The sequence below is a fragment of the Ailuropoda melanoleuca genome, chromosome 8 (genome assembly GCF_002007445.2).
Source record: "Ailuropoda melanoleuca isolate Jingjing chromosome 8, ASM200744v2, whole genome shotgun sequence".
Taxonomy (NCBI): Eukaryota; Metazoa; Chordata; class Mammalia; order Carnivora; family Ursidae; genus Ailuropoda; species Ailuropoda melanoleuca.
Genome location: NC_048225.1, coordinates 53,457,487 through 53,471,287, shown reverse-complemented (window position 1 = coordinate 53,471,287; position 13,801 = coordinate 53,457,487). Strand labels below are relative to the sequence as shown.

The 13,801-nt window shown below is 54.9% G+C and overlaps 1 protein-coding gene across 3 annotated transcripts in view; it reads right to left on the bottom strand.

Moving 5' to 3' along the window:
* The window catches only part of GDPD5 (glycerophosphodiester phosphodiesterase domain containing 5), an 84,588-nt gene that overhangs the window by 54,582 nt on the left and 16,205 nt on the right, over positions 1-13,801 (bottom strand). The window contains exon 1 of one of the 3 annotated variants that reach the window (XM_034666321.1): positions 10,764-11,150. The exons of the other annotated variants lie outside the window; for them this stretch is intronic. The gene's annotated coding sequence lies outside the window, so the exon portion shown is untranslated. Of the gene's footprint in view, positions 1-10,763; positions 11,151-13,801 lie in introns of those variants that run through there. 3 annotated transcript variants of the gene reach the window in all.

Below are 13,801 nucleotides of genomic sequence, written 5' to 3'. Positions count from 1 at the left end.
TGTGATCTTAGTACATCAGTCCCCTTCTCTGAGCCTTTATTCCCTCTTCAGCAGGATGTGGGGCTACATTACAAGACTGCCTAAAGGGTTAAGCGTCTGCCTTCAGCTCAGGTCATGATCCCAGGGCCCTGGGGTCAAGTCCCACATCAGGTTCCTTGTAGGGAGCGTGCACGGGCACGTGCGCGCTCTCTCTGACAAATAAATAAAATCTTAAAAAAAAACAAACCAAAACAAAACAAAAAAAACCAGGAGCCCTATGGCCTGGCATTCCACAATGAAATGAAGGGTTGGAGGAAGCAAATGTGGGTTTTAAATAAATGAGCAAATGCATGCATGAAGGAAAGGCATGAGTGAATGCAGACACAGATTTAAACACCAGCCTTAGGACAAGCTCCATCATTCATCTGTTGTTAGCTGGATGATAGAGATCTCACCGATGAGATCGCCTCCCACCCACTGAATCACCCTGAGGCACAGGGAAGAAGGGCCACCGCCCGGAGCCCACACATCACAGACACACGCTCACAAGCGAACGTAGTGAAGAACATACGGGAGCCTCTGTCACAGGACATCCGTGGGACCCGCGAACGTCAACTGCTCCCCTAATGCCACTCAGGCCCCACTAAAATCCTCCTCCATTCCTTCGGCAGGAAGAACAAAAGGTGATTCTGTCCAGATGAAGAACTGGGGGTAGCTTTGCTGCTGATGGGGGAGAGGGACACTAGGTGGTCGTGGCGGGGGAAGGGGGGACAAAGAGGCAGGAATGTTTAGGGGCAAATTCAACTTGTCAAATCCTTTCTCAGACAGCAATGAGCATAGCTTCAAGTATCTGTTTCCCAGGAATGCTGGGCAACGCTATTATTATTATGTTTTGGCTTTTCTCCCTATTCCAATTTGTGGTTCTAAGAGTACTCATGACTTATTGTGGTATCCCCAATAAATGCACAAAGGAGCCGAAGAACATCTTACAGTATCTTAGAGTTCATATTACTCCAATTAATGTAACATGAAATGTGACACTAATTCTTTGCATTGGCAACTCGGGGGACAAGAAAGGCTGGGACCGAATAATTTCAATTTTATAAATGTTCAAAAATATGAATATTTCATCTCATTCAAATGATTTTATTTTAAAATCTGATACTCATTTATTATCATGTACATAGTTTTGATTTCCATAGAGAATTTCAAGGCATAAAAACAATTTTTGGAAGATATGAGTTTTCATTTCTTTGCAGTTACTTTCATTTACATTTTTGATGGAAATACAAATTCCATGAACCGTAACTATAACTGCATTTTATTTTTGATCCTTCAGATTCTTACTATTGATACCCAACTTTCAAATGATGTGCAAATCTTGACTAAAACACTATACCTATGGCGTTCTCGCTAAAATGAACACAATATATTTTATGAAATAAATAGGGAGTAATGTATGAATTCTGTCTTATCACTCATCAGAACATCACCGGCCCACCAATGAAACATCCAGATGTGTACTCATAATTATGTTCAGTCTTCTTTGCTATTTTGTCACTTTTAGTTGTATAAATTCATGACTTTACATGTACATTTCAATGTATATTATGAAGATACAATTGTCTAGGCGAGAAAATCAAATTATTTTCTGGGTTTGTTTCATAACCTTCAAATATCCGACAGAGCTATATGGGCCTCTATTTGTAGTTTTGCTCGGGACCCTGCACACCTTGCAGTGGGCCTGTCTACCCCCACTCCTCGGCAGGGCAGGCAGGAGGGCCTGGGCCTCAGGATAGGTCTTGCAGTGTACTCGTCATTAAGCCTGGTGAAAGCAGGACCCTTTCCCCAGTACGTGCTCTGCAGATGGCTGTCCGACGTGCTAGCAATGAGCAGCAGTGACTGACTGCTCGGATACCTAGCTCGGTCCATCCTGAGCATGGAGAATTTAGTTCAGGCTCCAAATTAGACAGCGCTGAGGTCCAGAGCAGAGCTGATAAAGGGTAAGGTGCTCACCTAACCAGCCAGGGGGCAGGGAGCAAGTCCTAGCCCTCTCACTCCACCCTTTCACTGTGTGATCTGGGCAAGTCACCTTGCCTCTCTGGGTATCAGTCAAACAGGACTTAACACCATGCTGAAATCAGCTGACTTGAGGCAGATGGGTACAACACTTTGGCTAGACACATAGGGCACTGAGGATCAGAGAGGGGGGCTGACTTGGCCAATGTCACACAGCAGGTGACAGGGTCTGAACTAGGACCCGGGCCTGTCACGCTCTGTGGAGCTAGACTGCTACAAGCCTTAGTAAGTGGGGAGACCAGACTGTGGGTGCCATCCCTCGTGCTATCACAGAGGTGGGTGAGGGCTTGGGGCAGATTCCATGGGGGCCATCGGGGCCAACCCCGGCTGACGTCCCCCCTGAAAGCCATCAAGCCTCTTGGAAGCACAACTTCTGCTGGTTCGTTCCTGGGACACGCTGACCAATGTGAGTCCCCCAAGCAATCCCTGAACACCTTCTACGGAAAAAGCCCAGTAAACACAGTGAGGTGGAGTGGGGTGGGCTTAGAAGAAAACCCAAATTCACTTCAGGTGGGGATGGGCCCCAGGAGCCTGTTTCCTCTGTGCTGCTCACTGCTTCCACGGCCCTGAGCTAACCGCTGCCCCGGCCCTCTGCCGGGTCCCGCGCTTCCGTGCAGGCAGGGCTGGAGGTGGCACACCTCTCTGGAAGGGACTATGGCAGGGCAACTCGGGCAAGGTTGGAGAGGCTGCACGAAGCCAAGTCATCAGGGAGAACCTTGGGGGCTGGAGCCAGGCCCCCCAGCTGGGGAGCTCTGTGGGATTCTGCTTCTGGAAGCTGCGAGAGAGCATGTGGGCCTGAGGGAACAGGGGGAGCACAAGGAAGCTCTCAGAAGGTCCTGCTTCTTGCGGACCACACAGTCCTGGGTCACCTCTTCTGCACCCCCCTTTCTAACAGGTGCGAAGAGCTGTCACTTACTGGAACCTCTGTGCCGGGCTCCACATAATCGGCACCACATACACTTTATCGGAATATAATCCATGGACTAATTCTCAGGAGGGGCCTCTGTCATGCTCCACCCACGTCCCCTGGGATCGCTTTGCTGTTCCGGGGCATGCCGGCTTGCGTGGGCCCTCCCGGCAGCCAACATCTGTGGAGGTGTGTGGGCATGGCCATTCCCTGGGGCCCCTTTTCCAGTGAGCCCCTGAGTAAAGGTCTAAGCTCTCTAGCACCCTTGCTCTGGCAGTCCGCTCTGGCCCCATGTCCTCAGAGCTCCTGCGCAGACCGAGCCAAGCGCCCTTCCACCCTTGATTCTTCTCTCTCTGGTTCTACTTTCCCTATGCCCTTAGCAGCTTCTTTTCTGGAAAACTTCCTAATAAACCACTCTCACCTCAAGCCTTGTCTCAGGGTCTGCTTCCAGATCACCCAACCTCAGGCAGCTATGAGGTCGGTGCCACTAATTTTCCCATTTCAGAGACAAGGAAACTGAGGCTCAGACTTCGAGTTGTTAAAGCTCCCCCAAGTGGCAAGCAGCAGAACAGACTCGAATTGAGGTGACCCCCGTGCAAAGCCTCAGCCCTGACCCCTCTGTCTGCCAGCATCATCTGATCTGTTTACAGCCCTCAATGCTGTCCCCTCCTGGCCATCTGAGCTAACTTTCATTTTTTTTATTAGAAGGAAAGCAGGAGGATCCAAGGGGGATGACTAAGTCCTCAGATTCTTCTGGTTGGCTCAGATCCTGTTTTGGTCAATCCTTGTGAATCAGGGCGGGTCTGACATTCTGGGAATGCAGGGAGACTTCAAACCAACTTTATGAAAACAAGTTGTAAAAACACTGGCCGCCACTCAAAGCGGCCGGCTGATCAGCTTGGCTCCACGGAGCAGGGTTGAACAAGTTCACCAGAAGGGAACACACAGCAGGACGGACTTTGGCTAGACCCAGAGGAAGAACTTCCCAGTAATTGGGAAGAAAGGGAGTGCTCACTGGAAAGGGGTGGGGGGACAAATTGGGTGAGACTCAGGTCTGTCCATTGCTGCCTGGAAGGAGCCAGCCCAGAAGAGGTTCCGGGGAGGAGGGAGGTGACTCAGGCTGTGAACACCTGCTCTAGTTCCCTGCGGCCCAACACCCCCTGCCCCGCAGGGAGCTGGGTGTGTCCTCCTTGGAAGCAGGAAGATCCGTGCCCTGACCTTCCCAGGCTTTTCTTGTTGGAAGCATCTCCGAAGCCACCCCTAGAGCCCTGGAGACAGAAAAACACTGGAGGCCAACTCCACCCAGCTCTGAGCTTCAACCACTGACTTGGAACCTGCTTTATGAGGATGCTCAGAGTTTGTGGGGCTTCTGCCGCCTAGGAGGCCAAAAGTCTCCGCAGGAAAGGGTCCCCGATCTTCCTACCCACCAGGTGGCCTGAGGCCCTGGAGCCTGGCAGAGCTCAGGGCAGGACTGAGGGCTGCCATCCTGCCACCTCCTTCCCCCCTGCTCTGCACAACCATCCTTCCAGGAAAATCGCACCCCCCCCAGGGCACCCTCCACACACACACACACGCGCACACACACACACACACACACACACACACACACACACACACAACACACCCCGGCCCCTGCAGAGAACTAGAGAAGGTGTTCATAGATGGTCTCACCCTGCTCCTTCCTTGTACCTCCTCTGGGCTGGGTCCTTCCAGAAGGCAATGAACTGGCCTGAGTCTCACCCAGTTGTGGTTCCCCTCCACCCCTTTCCAGCCTGCACTCTTTCCTTTCTTCCCTCTCATCCAAACCTCCAAAAGAGTTGTCTACACCCATGTCTCCACTTCCTCCCTCCCACCTGCTGCTAAACCCATGGCCCTCTGTTCCTGCCAAGTTCAACCACGACCTCCATGTGAGTGAGCCCACTGGGCAGCTCTCAGTCCTCCCTGACAGAGTGGGCTTCACCCTCCTTCTCGAAACATCCTCCATCCTTGGCATACAGGACACCACTTGCTCTGGTTTCCCTCCTTGTCTCGGGCCCCCCCTGCCTGGGCCTCACACAGCACTTTCTCCCAAGCCCTTTGTCCTCCCTTGCCCTTCATACTCCTTGTGCAAAATCAGCCAGCACGGCTGTCTCTTCCTGGACCAAGCTCAAAGCCCAAGTATCCAGTGACCCCTGGTCATCTTGGCCTGGACACCCCACAGGAACCTCATACCCGCGGTGGCCCAATGGGAACTTATCGCATTCCCCTAAACCTCCTCCACCCACGTCCTATCTCAAGGCACCTCCATTCTCCAGGCTTCCAGGCCTGGCAGATGAGAATCACCCTTCCCGCCCACCTTCCTCTAGCCCCCTCAACCTCCCTGAGACCTGTTCTCCACCCTTTTCCCCCTCAACCTCCCACCACAAAGCCCTCAGGTCTTGGTTCAAACTCCTCCTGCAGGAAGCCTTCCTTGACTCTCCTGGTAGATCAGGCATGCCTTTTCCTGTTTTCGTGAGCCCTGCATAGCCTGCTTGGGCAGCCATGCTGGTGTCCAGCTGCATACTGATGCCCCTCGCTAGCTCTAGAAGGGCAGGGGTAGTGCCTGATCTGACTGTGGGTCCTAGCACCCAGCCCAAGTTCTGCACACAAGAGTCCCTGGGAGGGAGTCCCCAAATCTGAGGAACTTGGCTTTCTGCTGAGTTTGCCCCATTGCTGAGATCTCATCTCCCCTCTGCCCACATACCTCCCAGGGCAAGCGTTGTCTCTGCTCCGCCCCTCCTCAGGGCTTGAAACACAGGAGCTCTCAGCCCCGTGTAGACACATTCTAACCCGTCTGCCATGTATAAGGAGAGACCCCACGGGGCCTGCAGGAAAGCAAGGCGCCCCTCTCACATGTGTGCGAGCGCGTGCACAAACACACACAGGCAGACACGCACAGATACAGAGCGCACATTCACAGGCAGCCCGGGCAAATACACACGGACGCACGGGCACAAACACATGCTCATGGAGATGTAGACAGGCCCATGGACGCAGCAACCTGGAGGCAGCGTGGACTTGGGCCTCTGCTTCCGTCATGGGCACCGTGGGTGCCAGGAGTCAAGGCTGGCTTGGTGGGGGCTCAGGGCTGGCTCTCACCGCTGCAGGGCAGGGGCTTGGGGCAGGGGGCAGCAGCAACAGCACACAGCTCTGTGACTTCAGCCCTTCTTTCCCCCTGTTTCCATAACCTCTTCCTCCAGGAAGCCCACCCTCTCAGTGCTAGGTGGGGAGGTGGCGCCTAGAGGGGATCCCGCCCAGATCCCACCCTGATCTTTCCCTTGGGCCCCTTCTCACGTAAGGGAAGGGCTGGACCAGGCCAGCTCAGAGCTTTTAGGATCAAGACTAAGTCCCCTTCCCCAGCCCTGGTCCAGCCTTGCCTCCCCAGGGCGGCTCAAATGCCCCTTCGAGTAACCCTTGGCCCTTCCCTTTCCCAGAGGCAACACTAACATCAGAGGTAGAACGCAGCCCTGACGAGTCCATCTGACCCTCAGGACAGTCCTGCTGGGGTGCTGGTCCTTTACAGGTGAGAGACAGATGACTTTCCCGGGCCACACGGCTGCTAAGCCCTTCTTTTTGTCCACTGAAATCCTGTTCCCAGCCACCACGCCCCTCCGGAGGGAGCACTGGCCTCAGAGTAGCTGCGGGGAAGCTGCAGGCGCGGAGGCTGGAGGGCGTCGCAGGCAGGAACCTCTCTCTACCTGCAGAGCACCTGTTCCGAACGGAATCCCTGAGTGCCGCGGTGCCCGGCTGCAGCCACGTGGACGGACTGAGCTGGCTCTTTTATTAACTTGCTCTGGGATTTGGAGCAAGTCACCGGGCCTCAGTTTCCCCATCTGTGATGTGAGTGGGAGGTGGACACTACAAACCGTCGGGATCTGTTCCATTTGGACCCGGCGAGGCTGCAGAGTAGGAAGGGGTGCTGGAAGGAGAGGCCAGGAGAGGTGCGGGGGGCCGTTCTGCACAGATGGAGCCGAGGCCAGAGGAGGAGGCCACTGGGTGTTCCCTGGCCCTGCCAGCTTCCCTCCCGTGGCTGCTAGGCTCCCCAGCCCCCTCTGCCAGCCAGGCACCCTCCCACCCTTCTACCTTCCCTTGCAGCAGAGGAAAACTGCTTAATATCCGATATACTAGAAGGGGAGGAAAGGCAAGTGAGGGTGGGTATGCATGTCACATGCAAAACCAACGCAAATGCCCTGGGCAAACACCGGGGCATGCGCGCGTCCCATCATTCCTGTCCTCTCCCTACACCCCCTAAGGCCAGCACCTTCCCAAATCCTGCAGATCGCACCTCAGAAGTGGCTCCCTCATTGGCCAGGCCCCTTCTCTAGCCCTTCGTATCTCTGCCTGAGAAACAGCCAAGAACCCCTTGGGAGAAACCCCATATGCAAAGCTTTTCTCCACCTGGTCTCGATTCACCTTCCCAGCACCCCCACTTCATCTCAGGGGAGCCCCAGCCACCTGGAGCTAAGTCCCTGCCCCAGGAACTTCTCACGCCATACCTTTACACAGCTAGCTCCCTCTGCACATTGAACTCCCATAGATCCCTCAGTACCCAAATGGGAAATGCTGCAGTTCAGTGAATTGGCTTCTGCACTGGGAATCAGATCTTAAAGTCAACACACCATGAGTAAGTTGCATACGGTCAAAATCACCCCTGACTACATACAGCTATCACTTCTCTACAATGCCTAATCACCGTCCTAGACCGCTCCCACGTTTTGACCCGCCTAAGTCTCACAGCTGTGGCAGACGGTATTTTCAGAGACATCTGCAGCAGTATCTTTCATCCCACATGCTCTTTCTACAATGTTCCCAGGGAGAGGTAGGGTCTATGCTACCCCCACTTGAATCTGGGCAGGGGCGCTTGGGGTTAATGGCAGAAGTGACACCATGAGGCTTCCCAGGCCAGCTCATCGAATGTCACGCAGCTTCTGCTGCACTCACTGGGATATTCCTGCTGGAGCACTGGGCCGCCGGGGAGTCCACCTGGTTGCTCCGAGCCTGCCATTCTGTGGGGAAGCCCAGATGAGCCCACAGCCAGCAATGGAGCCCTGCGATGACACGAAGAGCGCGAGAGGCCCAGCCAAACTCCAGCGGGCCCAGCTCTTTGCTGCTCCAGCTGCCATCCGACTATAACCATGTCAGAGCCCTGAGCCACAACCGCTCAGCTAAGCCCACCTCAGATTCCTCACCTCTACACACGTTGATAATAAAATGGGTGTTCTATAAAGTCACGAAATTTCGAGGTGATTTGTTTTGTAATAATCATAACCGGAACATCATTATCTCTGCTTTCCGGAAGAAGCACAGAGAGGGTAAGCAATTTGGCCAAGGTCACAGAGCTGGTAATTGGCAGGGTCAGGATCTGAACCGAGGCAGGTCAGCCCCAGAATGCACAATATTCACTGCTACGCCATGCTGACTGTCTTCAAGGTCCGCTTGGCCCCCAGGCCCACAGCAGGCCTCAGGGAGTGTCTGCTGAAGAAACGACCGAGGGAAGGAATAAGCAAACACAGGTAAGCAAAAGCAGAGCATGAGCTCTCAGGTGTGAGGGGGGATCTCGGGCAAGCCTGAGCCCTGCGGATGAGTCTGACCCGAGCCCCTCGTCACTGGGCGGCGCTGCCATCCACAGCCTCGGGACAAGGCGGCCATCAGAGGAGCCTGGCAGATGCCACCTGCCTGTGGCCCCACGCAGAGGAGCCTGAGATGCTCGTCGCCCTGCTCCCGGCCTTCCCCAGCCCTGCACACTGCAGGATTATACACAAGCCCCTGGAGAGCCAGTCCCACTGGAGGACAAGGCCTGTGGATCCTGGAGAGTGCAGCCAGAAGGTCCCCGAGCAGGAAGGCTGGCACGGCTGCTGACAGGCTGTGCGAACTTGGGCAAGTCCCTGCCCCTCTTTGGGCCCAGGTGCTCTCCAGCTCCACTGCTCTAAGAGTCACCAGATGCTGAGCTGGCCTCGTGGAGGAGGGTTAAGGTGAGCTTGGGTATGTGGGTCCCATAAATCCCAAAAGGGATCCATCCCAAGATGGAAAGTGCATAACGAGGATGAATGCCCATCCCCCTTACTGGGAACCCACCTTGCCGTGCATTTTTATGTGCACGATTTCTAATCCTTGCAACCCCGCCAAACTCAGCAGTAAGTGACGAAGGACTGAGACTCCCAGCTCAAGTGATGCTGGAAGCCAGGGTCCAAACCAGCCTGTTCACCTGCAAAACTCCCATGCTTCACAGTAGTGAGAGGCGACACAGCCATATGTGCAGTGACAAATGGGCAGACACATGGTATGTGCATATAGCTGAATATTAGTCAGCCCTAAAACAAGAAAGACATCTTGTCACATGTTACAACATGGACAGACCAGGACGACATTACACCAATGAAGTAAGTCAATCACAGAAAGACAGATACGGTATGATTCCACAGATATGAAGCATTTAGAACAGTCAGATTCATAATGGAATGGATGTTGCCAGGGGCTGGGGGGTGGGGGGGGGAAGGGGAGTTGTAGTTTAGTGGGTATTTCAGGTTTTTTTTTTTCCTTAGGATTTTATTTATTCATTTGAGAGAGTGAGAGAGCATGAGCAGGGGGAGGGGCAGAGGGAGAGGGAGAAGCAGACTCCCCGCTGAGCAGGGAGCCTGACGAGGGGCTCCATCCCAGGACCCTGAGATCATGACCTGAGCCGAAGCCTAACTGACCGAGCCCCCCAAGGGCCCTGGGAATTTCAAGTTTTGCCAGTTGAAAAGTTCTGGAGATGCATTGTGCAACAATGTGAATGAAGTCAGCACTACTGAACTGTACACTTAAAAATTATTAAGATGGTTGGGGCGCCTGGGTGGCTCAGCCGGTTAAGTATCTGCTGAATGATCCCAGGGTCTTGGGATAGAGCCCCACATCAGGCTCCCTGCTCAGTGCGGAGGCTTCATCTCCCTCTGCCTGCTGCTCCCCCTGCTTGTACTCTCTCTCCCTCTCTGACAAATAAATAAATAAAATCTTTAGGAAAAAAATTTTTAAGATGGTACATTTTAAGTTACATGTTTTTTACTACAGTTTAAAAAAATTCCCATTCTTGGGGTATAGAGGGAGGTTAGAAAGGCAATTAGGGAGGGGAGTCCAGGCAGGCTTCACAGAAGAGGGGGCTTTGAGTTGGGCAGGGTTTGGGCAAGCACAGACAGGTCTGGGGCATTACAGGCTCACAGCTTTGGCCCCTGCCTCCCTCCGTCCCTCCTAGGATCAGGCTGACTCCGTCCCCAGCCCACCCCAGCCCTCCAGATCCGCTCACAAGAGCAGTGCCCAAAGGGAAGCAGGCATTGGAAGAAAGAAGGGATTTCTTAAATGCCCACTATGTGCCCCCAGCCCACCTACCTCATGACCTCAGGCCAGCCCCTATTCTTCCCACGTGTACAACCAGAGGATGACCCCGGATTCCTTCCAGTTCTCACCCTGGGAATAGTCTCTGAGGGGAGGGAGCGGTGGGAGGGCCCAGGGACCTGCAGAGAAGGCGGACCAGGACACGCACTGTTCAAAAGACCAGGAATCTGGAGCTAGGGCCTCATGATGCTGCCCCAAGCAGCTCCTGTCCACTTTACAGAAGAGGAGTCTGAGACCCGAGGGGATGTGGGTTCATTCCAACCCCACAAACAGGTGCCCGCACCTCCTCTGTTTGTGATGGGACCCTAAGTCCTCCCGATCCGGTTCTGGAGTAACCTAAAGCACAGTTCGCTGTGCCAAGCTGACCAAGGCCTCCGTGCCCAGCGCTCTCGCCAGGAATTGGGACTCTCACCTCTCCCCCGACTCACGAATCTTTTGCCCCCAGAAGGAACGAGGTGGGACAGTCCTTGGTTCCAGTCTCAGCTCTGCCAAGTACTCGCTGGTCCTCGCTGTCCTCACGCACATGGTGGGGAGGAGGACACCTCCCCGCAGCACCCCCGTGAGGGTTAGATGAAGCAAGGCCACAAGCACCGAGCCCAGGGTCTGGCATACAGTAGGCACTCAATAAATGACCGCCCTCATCAGCTCTCTCCTTGAAGACAAAGCCATTTCCATCGATCTGTTCGTTCCTCTCAGAGGCCAGCTTGTTTGCTTGAACATTTCTCGGGGAGATTTCCCCCAGGAACACTGGGTGATGCTTCCTAGCCAGCCCCAGGGACAAGAAGGGAGGAGCAATGAGCCTTACTTATGGAAAAAAATCAAATCATCATCACGTGGAAACACGAGAGGAGTCCTGGGGAAGCCCGTGGTGGCCCAAGCACCCTTCACCCACCCTCTCCCTCCTCCCCCCCCGGGGGGGGGGGACCGACAATGGCCCCAGATCCTGCTTAATAAGCCCCGTGGGCCGGGCTGGGAGGACTGATAGGTTCCGGCTGCTACTTAACTCACACAAAGCCTTCTATTCTTAGCCGAGCAGGGGCCTAGTGCCTGGCCAGCTGCCATCAGCGCTGCCAGCCCCGTGGTGCAGGCCTGGGGGTCAATCGTGACCATGAGGAGGTAGCCGGCGGCCCCTGACCCGACTGGAGCCCGCGCGCGAGGGGGCTGCAGCGTGCAGCCGTAAGGCCAGGAGGGAAGGGGAGGCGGGGTTCTCTGCCCTGAGCCACTGGCCTGCACCCCGGGCCACCCTCCTGCAGAATCACCCCTCCAAGCACCCACTATGTGTCAGCTGTGCTTCCCCCCCCCAGTAGAGTTTTACAGATCATTTCTCACCTGAATCTCACCGCTCTGAGAGGTGCCCATTCCCTCCCTTCTACGGGGATGCGGACACTAGGGACTCTCCCTGGGCCACGGGCAGACGTGCGGAGCCACGCCTCGCACCCTGGGCGGCCTGGCTGCAGAGTCTGGCCTGGTCCCAGAAGGAAGTTCCCCGACACCTGGTGACTTAGAACCTCTTCTGCTGGGGTCACAGGTGTGAGAACATGTCTAAGCTGCACTGACCTTTTCAAGGCACTTAACGGAAATGTTCTCTCTCCTGCCTAAAGACCATGGGGAGTATCTAAAAACCTGACTTCTTTGCTCTGGGCTATAATTAGATCCTCCCTGCGAATCAGTAGCCTACTATGTGCCCGGCACCTTACTGAATGTCCCACCTACCGGGTGGTGTGATCTGACCTTACAGTAGCCTTGTGAGGCGGCCTTGTCATCAGCATTTTCCAGATGAGGCTGTGTCACAAATCCAAGGTTGCACAGGCCTGGATAGAGCTGGACAGGAAGTGAGGCGTGTCAGGCCTTTTGGATGGGGGAGAATTGATGCTTATGGCTCCTGGCTCTTCTTTCAATGAACTGCTAAAGTTTAGGTTCCTATGCCATTATACCCTTCCCCCTGCCTGTCCCCTCCACCCTGCCCCCATGCCAACCTCAGCAGAGGGAGCATCTGCGATGCCTCTGGGTGCTTGCTGAGTCCAGCTGTCTGCGGAGACCCCAGCACTGCTGGAGCCAGGACAGCATCTGGGAGCCTCCCAGGAACAAAGGGCATTGAGAAGGACCCTCGGAACTCTGCGGGAAGGGATGCTGGGCATAGCCCAGTCCTATCCCCCTGCACCCCCACATGGGCAGAGTGGCTCTGACCAAGCACCCTGTGTGACAAGCTGAAGCTCCCCAGCCCCCACCCCAGAGCGGGCACCTAGGCCCCGCTGAAATAAAGCAGCACCCAGGCCAGAGATCTGAGTCACCCTGACACCTCCTGGCACCAACCGGGAATTGGAGGGGAGGGAGGGGTGACCGTCCTGTTCTGCCCATGGGCCCCAACCACTCCCCTCCCCCCGGCCTACCCAGGGACACAGGCCAGAGTGTCCTGTAGGTGGGCAGGCCCTGTTGGACCCAGCCTTGTGAACAGGACAGGTATGCTGGGGAGGAGGAGTTCCTTACATGTGCTCCCTACCCTTCCCCGGAGACCAGGACCCAACACGCTGCAGACCTCTGGGAAGCAGCGGGAGAGGGGGCAGTATCTGGTCCAGGGCCCTGGTCCAGGGCAGGGCTGTTTCTCCTCCTATTGGAATGCACGCAGACACAGAAGTGCAAACACAGCCCTGGCCGGCGTGCGCTGCCTGTACATAATTCATGGGCTCCTATCGCTTTGGCCTGGATAAAATGTACTCAGCACGAGAAACGCACACAGTGAACAGTAAGCAGCTACCGGGGGGCACTTCCGGGAAAGAAGTGAGTGGGCCAGAGGCCTGGGCTATCATGCAAATTGGACAAATACATGTCATTAACAACAAGAATGGCTTACACATGTGTGGGGTAAGTGAATTTACTACACACTTTCATACACTTTATCTCATGGAATCTTCACAAAAGGCCAGAGTGGGAATTACTACTGTTCCCATTTTACAGATGAGGAAACCGAGGCTCAGAGGTTGAGTTACGTAACTTACCCATTTTTCCAAAGAAGGAAGAAGTAGAACTTCCTACCCTGCACCAAACTGCTTCACGCACACAAGCCTCAACCCCAGGCTGGCTCAACTCCCCTTCCCCCCGATCACAGTCTGGGGCCTTGCAAGAGCCAGCAGTGAGGACGCCAAGACACTTCATCCCGAGCCCAGTGCCCAACTGCTGAAGGGAGAGAGAGGAGCGAAGTCCACAGCAGAGCCAGCCTGACCTCCGCCCCAGCAAATAGGCTGCCCCCCACCCAGGGAGCCTCTGGCCCCTGCCCAACTGGGGCAGCCCAGCGGACCTCAGGCCGGGGAGGGAGAAATGCTCTGGTCTTGCCCTGCACACACGTCAAGAATTCCTGAGAGCCCTTCAGGGGTGGACGGGAAGTGCTGGATGACTTTGCCTGATGTGAGCACGAGCAACTCAAGTCCAGTTGGCGAGAAGGACTTGCTCAAG